This window comes from Glycine soja, chromosome 16 (genome assembly GCF_004193775.1).
Source record: "Glycine soja cultivar W05 chromosome 16, ASM419377v2, whole genome shotgun sequence".
Lineage (NCBI taxonomy): Eukaryota > Viridiplantae > Streptophyta > Magnoliopsida > Fabales > Fabaceae > Glycine > Glycine soja.
Window position 1 is genome coordinate 28,047,714 of NC_041017.1, and position 13,426 is coordinate 28,061,139.

At 32.7% G+C, this 13,426-nt stretch overlaps 2 pseudogenes; both read right to left on the minus strand.

Moving 5' to 3' along the window:
- Positions 1 to 61: 61 nt before the first annotated feature.
- On the minus strand, positions 62 to 5,232 carry LOC114389923 (annotated as a pseudogene).
- Positions 5,233 to 7,892: 2,660 nt separating this feature from the next.
- On the minus strand, positions 7,893 to 9,491 carry LOC114389924 (annotated as a pseudogene).
- Positions 9,492 to 13,426: the final 3,935 nt, after the last annotated feature.

A 13,426-nucleotide genomic window follows, 5' to 3' on the forward strand; every position in this document is an offset into this window, starting at 1 on the left:
AGCAAGTTTAATAATAATGCTTTTTGAATTAAACCAATGGGTTTATTGTATTCGCATCAGCATACATATAGCTAACAACTCAAGCTTGGCATAGCACAAATGTGACGAGAGATTGTTGCCTTCAATCATTAATTATGCCAATTTTTCTGCAAGGGATAAAGTGAATTGCTCGGTATCTAGAAATCAACGGTGCACAGCTACAACGTCAGATTCTTTAGCATACGAGACTTTTTATATATAGTTGAGAGAATACAAAAAATAGCATAGCATATTATTATTAGCATAATCAATATTGTCCTTTAAAAGATGCAACTCTCACCAATGTTCAATGATAACTTGGCAAAGTAGTTTCTATATTCTCCAGGACATTGATTTCTTCAATAACTTTCTCTTTTTTACAAAAAAAAAAAAGAAACCCATAAAGGCGCAGGAATTATCTTGGCATGTGGATAACACATCTCAGACACTTTCCTTCCTTTCATGAGATTGAAAGCTTTGTTAATGTCATCAAATGGCAAATTGTGTGCTATGTAGTCATCAATCTGGATTTCCTGCATATTAATCATAATATTAGTACATATTTTCTTTTGCTAAAATCGCTGATTGAAGGAAAAAAAGCATATTAAGCAAGAAAATAGTTCGGATAAGCATTTGAAGTTGCATTCTCAATTCCTCCCTCCCCCCTTCAAAAATATCTCTTTCACAGACATTTGGCACACTTTATAATGAAAAACAAGATTAGGTCACAAATACAGGCTATATATAGACAGCACATCACATCTCATGCTAAACTTTGTAGGCTGAGATTTTTTTCTTGTGATAATGATAACATGAAATTGTCCTCCGCTTCATCATAAATAAACAATACAAGTGCGGCAGATGGAAGTAAGAAAAAAAGGGCATACAGCAGGTAAATCAACATACACTTTGACACTCATAGTCAAAAATATATACAAGTAGAATGAGAGAGAGAGAGAATTTTCTCAGGGTAATGCTGCTATAAGAACTGTTTACCTTTGCAAAAACTCATTTTTGAACCATAGATTTACCTTTGTATCTCTGGTGTCAGTTCAAATTTCAAAGCATTAAGCATATTTTCTGCACAAATCAGCATGAAATCTAATGGTTCTTCACATTTGTTGTCTTCTCTCCTTAAGTGTTTGTTCATGTCACATTACTAAATTTCTATCTTCTCTGTAGAGTTATTCTAATCCCTGGTCAATGAACTTAATTATCTATGCAACAAAATGACCTTTTTCAAATAGTCATAGAGAACCATTTATGCAGAAGGTAGACATTGCCGTGTTTCAGCTTATAGAGTGAAAACGTATAAAGTAGTCAGGTTAAGATGAGAGGAATCCGGGTACTGTTTCAGTTACCTTGTTGAGATACTTCTTTACTAATGAAGGCAGATCAGATTTTGGTTTCCATCCCCCAAATAGAGATCCTTTCAATGTTCTTCCCATTAGGAGTAGTCCATAATGAGCTGACATCTCAGGCTTCACCTTTGGCACACAAATGTTACAGTCAAACCCCATCCCTATGCAACCAAGGAAAGATAGAATGAATTCAATTATAATGAATAAAAGCTTTTAAATGTCAATTTCCAAAACAAAAATTTTGGGTTTATAGAGTATTACATCACAGCATGACTGCAATGCAGTGGTTATCAGATCAGTGCCACCTACACATTCGAACAAGAAATCTGCCCCACCATCAGTAATGCACTTAATAACCTGGAAATTTTCAACATATATAAATGTTTGTTATGACTTCCAAACTTTTTCTTTGTGTGCATACTTATAGTTTTTGTGCCGAAGCAAAATTATATTCGACCAAAATAAAATTCACAATAAATAAATTTGTATGGATCAACATATGTAATATTTGGTCTAGCGGGATACTTTTGATAGCCATCAATTACAGTTACATACAATTTTCTCCACAAAATAAAGTATGAAAAGTTAAATCAGATGTTTTGTAATGAGAAGATCAAGGCACCTGAGCAATAGGTTCTTTATAGGAATTCGGGAAAACAACTTCAGTAACCCCAAAAGCTTTAGCTGTGGCAACAAACAACAATAAGTAAATAAAGGGAATTATTAAATATAAATTTAAGAGTAACTTGAGGAATTGAATATAGTACCATTTTCACACTTCTGTTATTCGAGATGCACCTCTTAGCTAGTTTGGAAGCTTGAGCAACCTAATATTAAATTATCAATGACATTAACAACACTAATTGGGATCTATGGCTCTGACAGTGTCAAGTAGCAAAAGTTCGTAGTAAATTATTTGTGAGGTATAAGAAAGAGGAGGAAAATAAGTCCAGCATTTGTATTTTGCCTACAAATTCATCCAATGCCTCTTGGAACTAACAATTCCTTCAATTTCATCCAATCTTTACCTATGCCAGTTACAATGCCTCTGGCATCATCAAATCCAACAATAAGACGTTTTACACTATCTTGTGTTTCCTTACCAATCATTTGTGGAGCTGCTTTGGTTAATAATTCGGAAATCCAGTACTGTGTTTTGGATCATTACACATTGAGTTATAATCAAATTAGTTTCAAGTTTTTCTGGAAGTCCAGAAGCAGTAACAAGTCATCAATAGACAACGCTAAACATGCAATTAAAAATAATTTTTTCGACACTTATATGCCTTATGTGGCAAGCAAATAATGTGTTTAGGGCATATAAGTCATTCATTAACAAACTACAAGATATTAAAGCAAATAATGCAAAACAAAAATATATGAGGACATTTTGCAGGGTAAACCTATGTGGAAAGCATCTATGAGGCAGGTGATGGAACACTTATATGCCCTAAAATCAATTTAAACTGTAAAAAACAGTGACCTTTGACAATCAATCAATCTCAAATACACAACAGGTTTTGTCAAAATGCAAGACAACAAAAAAGAAAGTCATTATCTTTCTAAGTTTTAACTAATTTAAGAGAAAATCAGACCAATTCACTTGATGACCTCCAGCTGAGAGGATCACCTGTGATGATTTTACAATTATATATATTGCCTTTGTTTATTTCCCAAGGCCATACTGATCCTTTGACATTCAAACTGATGAACACACAGACAGAAGTCATGCCTCCTCTAACCATTTATAGGAAATAACAAGAAAAAAAAATCAGACAGCTTAATGGCTATTAACCTGTTACTATCTCAAGTAATTTAAGTAAGCGGTTTTAAGTTTACAATGTTGATTACTGAAACTCCATTAATCTATTCCCTAATTTTAGAACTAATAATAAACAGCTGAAACATTTACCTGCAGCAACCCCACAGCTCAGAAGACATATTTTCTCAAGAGGTGCAAGGGGACTGACTTTCACTGCACATCCAGAATGGACTACTGTGTATTCACTGAAACTTGAAACAGCACAATAATGGTAAACAGGTTCCCCTTTTACTGCCTGCATGACATGCATTCTCCAATGAATACTGTCAGCACATGGTCCCCCTCTTTGAATTCAGTCACTCCTTGTCCCACACTCTCAAAAATGCTGCAAAAATATGGCAAATATTAAATATCTACTGAGAAGACTACACCTTTTTGCAATGATTTAGCTAAAGTAATGTCCTTGATGCAACAATGTATCACATTCCCATGCATAGTGTAATACTTCACTCTCAGCTGATCATTGTCACTCTAACTCAACTTGGCATATCAGTATTTGATCAAATTCTCATACTACCCAATTGGGTAACTCTTAAAAATACAAAAATTCTTATGAAATTCAACAAAAATAACCTAAGGATCATTAGTGACTCAATGTTGCCTTAATCCAAACATAGAAATAAGAGTAGATTACCCTGATGCTTCATGGCCAAATATTTGAGGAAATATGGCCTGCAAAAAGGCACCTGGCGTTAAACGCTTAACTCCATCCATTCATAAATTTTTAACAGAAATCATGACAAAGAAATATCATTCGTAGACTAATCGACCACACCACCAGCCATTGTTAGCTTTTATAAAAGAACAGGAGGCATACTCTTGAGAACACAACATTTAATTCAAGATTTATCAGTAAAACAATAATCAATCACATTAAACATCAAATGTTGATAGGCATGCATTGCCTAATATGTTATTGAATTACATCTCATGAGTTGAATTTTAATAAATTCTGTCAAATCAGAAACTGTCATGGCTGAGAGAAGAAGATTAATGTTCAATTGATCAATAGTGAACCAATTGGTGTATTGAGGATTGGGAGTAGAAGATCCATCTTGGACAATAGTGGGTGATTGAGACGATATAGTTCCGTCAATGTGGCCCATGACTTGGATACCAGAGAGGAGGGTGGTGACTTGACGTTTCCAAGCACGGAGACGATTTGAAAGTGATGGAAGCATTAAGGAGTAGGGAGGAGTTGGAAGAGGTGGGGTAAGTGGTGGCCATGGCGGCTGATTCGAGGGAGGATCGAGGTGCTATTGAGCTAAGGAAAGTCTGATACCATGTAGAGAAGTGAAACAATAATGGCACGCGTTTTCTATTGCTTTTGAGAGTGTATTTATACATAAGGGTCACATGGATAAGATAAAAAAACTGTTTAGATTTGTAACAACTTGGTATACATAACAACCAGATATGTTATCTACCATTCAAAGCAGGCATAATTGAAACTGATAATAGACTGAGATATGTATGGCATTCCTTGATTCTAGGGTTGGTTAACTTGCTGATCTAACACTTCAAGTATGACTTTTAAAGCAACAAGAGTCAATAATTTTCAATGATATGACAATACACAATTCTATGATGATGTAAAAGATCCTTACAATGTCAATTTATTCCAATTCAATTTGAAGTTTCACACTCCAAAAGAACCACGCGAAGTTTTATGAAACAAATTTTCCATTAATGACAAGATAACAACCAGACTTACATGAGATTCCCAAGCGGAGAGATCACTGCGACAGAGAGAAGTGGAGACAACCTTAATCCTAATCTACATTGGTTGAGGAGGACTCACTTCCACTTCCTCCATCACCAATGCTTCCCCAGCTCCCCATGCCACTGCAGTTGTTCCATGTTCCACATACCATTAACAAAAGCCACACGAATTAATATCCCATGTTCATCATAAAACAATGCACAGACAGAGATATCAAAACAAGAAAATGAAAAAGGAAAAGGGTGGCTGACTTTACCTTTGCAGGTAATGACTTCAGGTGTTGATGTCACGACCCACCATAGGGCCATGACAGGCACAGACCATGACTTCCTTAGTCTGGCTAGCCTACCCTATACAACGCAATCTGTAAAAGAACATGTAATATATCTAGACAAATCTATATAAATATATCTCATTTCATCCATTTAATATCAAGGTCTCAGGTCGCAATATTGTCTAAAATATCCATTAATAACAATATTGATTATAGTACTAATCATCAAGTGTTTCAAAATCATCATAAGTACACAATCATCATATCTATAAGAGAGAATCATTCAAATTTCAAAATAAAGGGATTCTCTCCAAATCTACTACTACCCTGGTCCCTATAGTTGCGTTATAGTGGAGTTACAAACAAACTATCCATCAGACATAATGGAAACCTATCAAAATATTATCAAATTCCTGGGTACGTCAGCAAATCCCAGGAAGTTAGTTACTCCACTATCGTGTACCTGAGAAAATCAAATAAAATAGGGATAAGTCACAAGGACTTAGTGAGAGCATAACATACAAAGCGGACAGGAAAGAGAGCACAACATAGTACGAGCCCTTGCATTCCAATAACATTAAATAAATAAATAATCAAATACTCTTGCTTTTAGAAATCAATGTACTCAAAGAAACATAATTTGAGAACTACTCATAAACTGGTATTCAAGAATAATAACTTTATAATCACACATTTTCATTTTCACTATGTGCACATAGACCACATTATATCTTCGTTGTGGTGAACGATAATTATATAACTATGGCATTTAGCTCGTAGGCTGCATTATCTCTTTGTTGCAGCGAACGGAATATATAAATATACTATGAGTCTCTTACTCATAGGCTACATTATCTCTTCATTGTAGCAAACGACAAATATAATCATACTATGAGAATTTTACTCATAAGCTACATTATCTCTTCGTTGTAGCAAACGGCAAATATATTTATACTATGAGAATTTGACTTATAGGTTACATTATCTCTTCGTTGTAGCAAACGACAATTATAATTATACTATGAGAACTCAACTCATAGGCTGCATTATCTCTTTGTTATAGCAAACGATAATATAATTATACTATGAGAATTCAACTCATAGGCTACATTACCTCTTTATTGTAGCTAACGGCAATATAATCCATGAACTCACAATAAATAAAATTAAACAAATAGTTCAACATTCATCCTTATATATACTATCAAAATCTCAAAATAAATTTCAAAGCTCACCAAAGATATACATATATATATATATATATATATATATATTCTGAAGTTTACGTGCTTCTCCAAAAAGAACTTTGAAAACGTCACTAAATATATTAACTACTCACCTAAATAATGCAATCATTGTCTTTCACTGCTGTTAGGAAGATCAACTACTGTATTTTCATAGAATCTAAACATTTAAAATAATAGAACAATGGATTAGACAAAATCCCCAATTTTGGCAAACCTAGGGTTTTGAGAAAACTACAACAATCCATAATACTTAGTTTCTAACCCTTTACATACAACTCCTAACTAATCAGTGTCTTAAAATATTCATCTAACACAATGAGTCATAAACATTTACCTTTTAAAGAGATCAAATAGAAAAATCAAAGAAATGTGTAATGTTTCCCCTTTTTCTGCTACAAAAGAAAGAGAAGTTTGGGAAATGGGGGGAGGGATCTCGGGAGTTTTTGAAATGCTGGAGGGAGTGGGTTTTATTATATTATTATATTCTTTTTTTTCCTTTTTATTTAAACAGTGCCTTTCAGTTGACATGTTGGTGAGTGAAAAACTATTACAAAGTGGGAAAGAAAAAGGGTGGAAGAGAACTTGAAATAGCAGTTGGCGGTGGTAGGTAGTCTTGTCTAAGACACGGAGTTAGTTGGTATATTATAGTAGGATTAAGAATGTTGTAGTAATTATGTGGCTACGGTCAATTTTCAAGTTTTATTGAAACTAATGAAATTTAAGAAAGTATTTAATTATTTTATTTAAAAACAAGAACAAATTATAAAAATGTTTGTTTTTGAAAAAATTGGTATTTCAAAATTGTTTGGATGTATGTGAGAGTCTAATTATGACCATGGAAAGGCGGAAACTTTTTTATACTGTGCCTTCAAGACATCTATTGAAAAAATACTAGTTGCCTAACAATTAATAGTGTAAAAATTACGTACCCCATTGCCTAACAATTAATTATATAGCAATAATAAATAAATAAAAAGTTTGCGAAATTTATTCGAGTTCGATGAAGTTTTTCCATATTATGGCATATGAGCATATCCCTTGGTGTTATTTTGCTTATAATTTTGTTAAAGCAACTCGGGCCAAAAAGAGTTATGATTAAACTTTTTTTGGGTACAAATCCCTAAAAAACACCTTTTTTATTCTTTTATGATTTAACTACATAAACTAAATGTCATTATATTTTTTATATAATAAATACTTTTGCATAAAATATTTTCGACATTTCTTTATATAGTGCTCTCACGCGTTAAAATTTTTCTATTATCAGATACAAAAAAAGAGGCAGTAAGTGCATTATTTAAATATTGGTTTTAACACAGCTTAGCTAAGTCTTGGTGTACAGAGTTCCAATTCGCAGCTAAATCTTCAGCATTCCGTCCCATTAAAATGTCACAATATGGCAAACTTTCCTTTGGAATTCATCAAACCAAACCAAACTCGCAAGGACAGAAAATAACAAAATACTTGAGGGCTAACAAAGAAAATATGATGCACAATATGGACATCGTGTTCCTAGCGCTACAGAAGACAACTAAACATCATATTCTCAACAATAATTTCCTCACTAGAACATAAAGAACAACACGATTGCTGCAATAATCAGGGTGCCAGAGCGTTTGTTCCACGCGGCCAATAGTGAAATTATCCATTGCAGCTACTAAGAAGTACTCAAGAATGGCATCTGAAATCAGAAAACACTACTCAGCGGTATGCTATAGTTTGTGCTCCCAAAAGAAAAGAAAAAGGAATGCTATTCTTTACCATTTCGGAGTTCTCCAGCCAAAAATATTGTTTTATTAGGTCCAGAGAGCTGCATAAGTGTCTCTAGCAGATCCCCACAACTGTCCCCTCACTGTATACTACATCAGATCCTATTACTGAAAACAAGAAGTCAGGTATTGAATTAATAAGGAATGCTAGCAAAATATCATACGAGATGCAGGTAATTCAAATATTTGACAAGGCATGCAAGTCAAAGGAAGAAAAAGATAAAATTAACTACAAAGCTATGATTAGAATGATGACAATAATCACAATTCACAGCAAAATGTCAAAAGTTTCTGATGCCAGTAATTGAATGCTGTTTGCTCCTTGTCACTTGAAGGAGTTGAGGGAGAGAATTATTATACCAAAATCGGGTGTGGGGTCAATGAGTTCTGGGTCAGGATCTTCTCCCCATGTGAGCTCAGTTGCTGTTACAGAACCCCGTACAGAAACATGTTTCATGTTGGTCTCAATGTTCTTTCTCAGTAGCCTCAGCCTATCTGGCAGATCAGTGACAATGACCTCACTACCCAAAAGGGCTGCAATGCAACTAAGGAAGAAAACTAAGAAAGGTGTATCATAGAATGAGTAAGAACAAACTTAAAAATAATTCCTCCTCATTTGTTAGACAACTTAGAGATAGTTTGGATAAAATTTTGAACAATGAAAAGGAAAATAAGAAGAATTAAGGAGGTAAAATGAATCAAACTTCTCCCATAAGATAAAATCAACTTATACACAACTAATGGAGTAGAAAGATGAGAGTTCATAGCAAAATTTAGGTGGAAAAGTAGATTTTAACCTGTGGGAGGAGAAATTGGATTGTTATTAACTTTTTAATTCGTTATATTTTCTTCTCCAAAAAGGACCTATTGAGAAGCTTATTCAAACGGTCTCTTGTTCGTAAAAAAAGACAATGCAAAAGCTCAAAGCTCTATTTTCCTAGTTCAGTAAATCCATGTGGAAAAAGACAAAAGTTAATCAAGAAATTATGGACAAACTATAGCCATTTAGCATGAACAGGTCAAATAGGATGAGATTGCAATTGAACTTACCCAACCAATCCACAACCAGAACCCAATTCAACAATCTTCTTTCCCTGAAGGACAAGCATCCCTGAGTCAACAGCGTGCTCTAGAAACTTTCCCAGTACAACTCCACTGTCCCACATCACTGCTCCAATTACTCCAGGCGTTCCCTTGAAACAAAAGTCCAAAATCTCAAAACTGTTTAAAACTAAAAACCAATCATTAGAAAAGGCACAAGCCAAAGCAGAAGCCATCTGAGCACTAATGTGAATTATCCATGTCAACAGAACCATTACACATAAGTAATAAAAAAACAAGCACGAATCACATGCCTCTATCCCTCAACCACCAAAACATGCACAAACAAATAAAACACAGCAACAAACATTACATTTAGTCACTAATTTAAGTTAGTTTATTCTGTTAGTTAAGTTCCGCTCCTATAAAACAAGTGTACCGCATCTAAGACACTCCAGACACTATATATATATTAATGATTACACAAAAACAAGTTAATTTTTCATTTTCTCAATGCTAATGAAGCTCTTAAATTGTTCCGGAGGAATGCTTTAAGAAACAAAGAAGTTGATCCGAGTTGCACTGAAATCATAAAGCGTGCAATATCCTATGCAGGTGGCCTTCCACTGGCTTTGGAAACAATAGGGTCAAACTTGTTAGGTACATTGGATGAATGGACATCTGCATTAGATGCATATGAAAAAAACTTAGAGTTGTCCGTTTACTTTTCTATCTTTTTTTTCCCTGATTGATAAACATTAGTAATATTTTTTTTATCAAATGTTTTTATACAAAATCAATGAATAAGATAACTTTTTTTTAACAAAAAAAGACAACTTTTTATAAAACCTATAATTTTAGTCATTTTAGTACTTGATTTTTGCTAATCTTGTAACTTTAATTTGTGTCCGAAAAATACTTATTTATCCTCTTACAAATAAAAACACACATTGTGTGAGATTATCCTCCTTTGCAATAATAAGGCTTCAATATATCAAACTAGAAAATTTTTTTATGGATGCTCACAATGCTATCTAACACATTGAAAGCGAAAAAAAAATTTAAATATTATAAAATTTATTATATAATAAAAAAATAGAAATATGAAAAGCATTAATGAAATGTTTAAAATTAAGAGATATGTATGTATTATTACTCTTTCAAATTTAAACTTTTATACTACATCTTTTTTGCTTGTATATATTTTAGGATGTAGTCAGTGAAGTAAATCAGGTAAGCAAACAATGAATTGGTGGATTGGAAATATAATGATTACCTATTATTTACGCAGCTGTACTAACGAATGGACTCAATGGTCAACTAGTCAACTTTAGGCTTTTATGATATATCAGGATGTATTAACTGTTGAAAAATAGGTATGGAAAGGAAAGTCAAACCAAAAAAGCTAAAAATGAAATGAAAGGAAGTAGAGAAAAGTTGTAACAAAAAACTGAAAGTGTTGAAAAGTACAAGAAGGCAAATCAACTTGTCTTTGATGAATGATAAATGCCTTACAATTAGAAGATAATCCCAATTAAGGCCTTGCAAATGTAATACCAAAGAACATATGAGTAAGCCTTTTGGCACCATCTTGACATGCACTACACCCTGCTTCCTCATTATGCAATAATATAAAATATTTACATTAAAAAATTAAAAATAGAACTCAATGAATAAAAAGTAAGTCCTACTACTTTTATAATTTTTTTAATAATTTTTAGTTAATAAAAATATGTTTATAATTTTAGTTGATCATGTGTCTCCCTTCTGCTACCTTCTCTTTCGTCGTTACCTATTAGACTTCTACCAAGCTCCTCACTATAATGACCTCAGGCTCAGACTTGTTGCCACCACGAAAAGTTGGGAAGCAGTGAAGAGGCAAATGAACACAAGAAGAGGGTGAGCGAAGGGAGAGGGGAGAAAGGTAAGACAGAGATATAATTTTTTTTGAGGTGCGTCAAACAAAAAAGGGTTGCATAAAGCAATTGCCAATACAATTCACATAACAACATGACTTTATTTCAATGCCAAAAAACGCCCAAAAATCTAAGGGTGTTGCTAGGTGCACCCAACAGTATTGCTGGTGCACCCAACATTTTTTATTAATGCCCAAAATACCTCTAGCTCGTTGTTCCTTTGCTTTTTCTGACTGGGTGATGATTCGTAAGCATATTTTTCACATACAAATCAATTTGATCCGTATGAATTATATGGATGAAGTTGATCCGTAAGTATGAAATTTATGTGTATAAAGCATACGGATGAAATTCATCTGTATAAACCATATGGATGAAGTTCATCCGTATAAATCATACGGATGAAGTTCATCTGTATGCATAATTACACAAGAAATATAAGATTGATTAAATGATTCAAAAATAAAATTACAGACTCAATTTTTACTATTGACAAAAAATTTTAAAAATTAATAATTATTATTTATCGATAAAAAATAACTATCTTTTAAAAATTTCAATTCATTGAAAACTCTATAAAATTCATCCACCAAGCAACGTAGAAAGAGAGAAGAAAAAATAATGTATAGTTTCCAAAAGTTATATCCAAAAATTAAATTCATCTAACTTAGAGTAAAACAGCTTATTATATACTTAGATATCATTAATTTTAGGGGGAAAGATACTTTTTAGGATAAAAAAAATGTAACAATTTTCCTGAAGTTCATGAATAAAACTTATCCGCTTACTTTTTAGTTATTGAATTAGCTATTGAGTTTGTGTTAGATGTATGCCCTACATCTACATCTACAAGGCAGCATTGTTTCCCACTCCGTCAAGAGTTGAAAGCTCTAACCTCTGCTACAAATCATTCATACTTCTTTTACAGACTGCACGATGCGTCAATTTTTTCTGCTTGTCCCTCCTTTTGCCAACCTTTTATTCAAAAATACAGATAAATATTAAATAAATAAGTACCTCGATATAATCTTTATTTCTTACTTTCTTGTTTTGTTTTAGATTTGTCCCTACAGGTTCTACTATATAAACAGTTTGATTATGTTTATGTAATTTACTTGTTGTATATTTATTTAACATTATATTTCAATTTTTTATATTATTTTATGAACATTAGCATATGTGAATTAAACGTACGTTTGCAAATTTTAATAAAAAAAATATATTTGAATACTAACTAATTTAATTTTTTGTATTTTAACAGACAGTATATATCTCAATCTTACTTATAGAAAAATTAAACATTGTAAATATATGCTCTTTTAAATATTTGAAGATTTTAATAATAAAATATATTTGAATACTTACTAACTAATTTAATTTTTTGGTATTTTAACAGGCAATAAATATTTCAATTTTATAAAAAAATTAAAAAAACCTTTTATAAATATATGGTGTTTTAAATGGAAACCTTAATTTGGGTCCCAAAAATACTTATTTATCCTCTTATAAATAAAAGCACACATATTGCGTGAGATTTTCCTCTTTTGTAATAACAAGGCTTCGATATATCAAACTAGAATTTTTTTTTATGGATACTCACAATGCTATCTAACACATTTAAAGTAAAAAAAATATAAATATTATAAAATTTATGATATAATAAAAAAATTAGAAGTATTAATGAAATGTTTAAAATTAAGAGAAATCTATGTATTATGTTAGGCACAGAGTATAAAGACGGGCTTCGAGGGCCAGTACCTCCAGAACTAAAGGAAGAAGGGGATTCAATAGTAAAAGGCAATACATTTTTCCATGTTAATTGATTATTTACATAGATATTTATAGCATTTTTCTAATAAAAGAATTATACCATTTTGCCTACAGGAATATTCTACTAACAGAATTTGTTATGCTTGTCTATCCTAGGGAGAGAAACATCAACCAAGCCAGATCGTGTTGATGTTGTTGCGTAATTGTCTAAACTGCTCTTAAGTGTAATCCTTCAAGTATGATGGTCTTGTGACTTTCCTTTTGGGCTTTTATGCTTTCTGCATCCTTGGTTCCTCACTGGTTGCTGTTATGCCTTCTATTTCTGGTGCTATGTCCTTTGCTTCTGGTATCCTATCATTTCTCGAGCCCATCAAAAACACCTTGTCCTCAAGGTGTTGGGTTTTCAAACTATGGCATCCGAAAACAATACCGGGATCCCAATTAAGGTGTATTCTGACAAATTGCACCTAGTTTAGCAGTTGTAC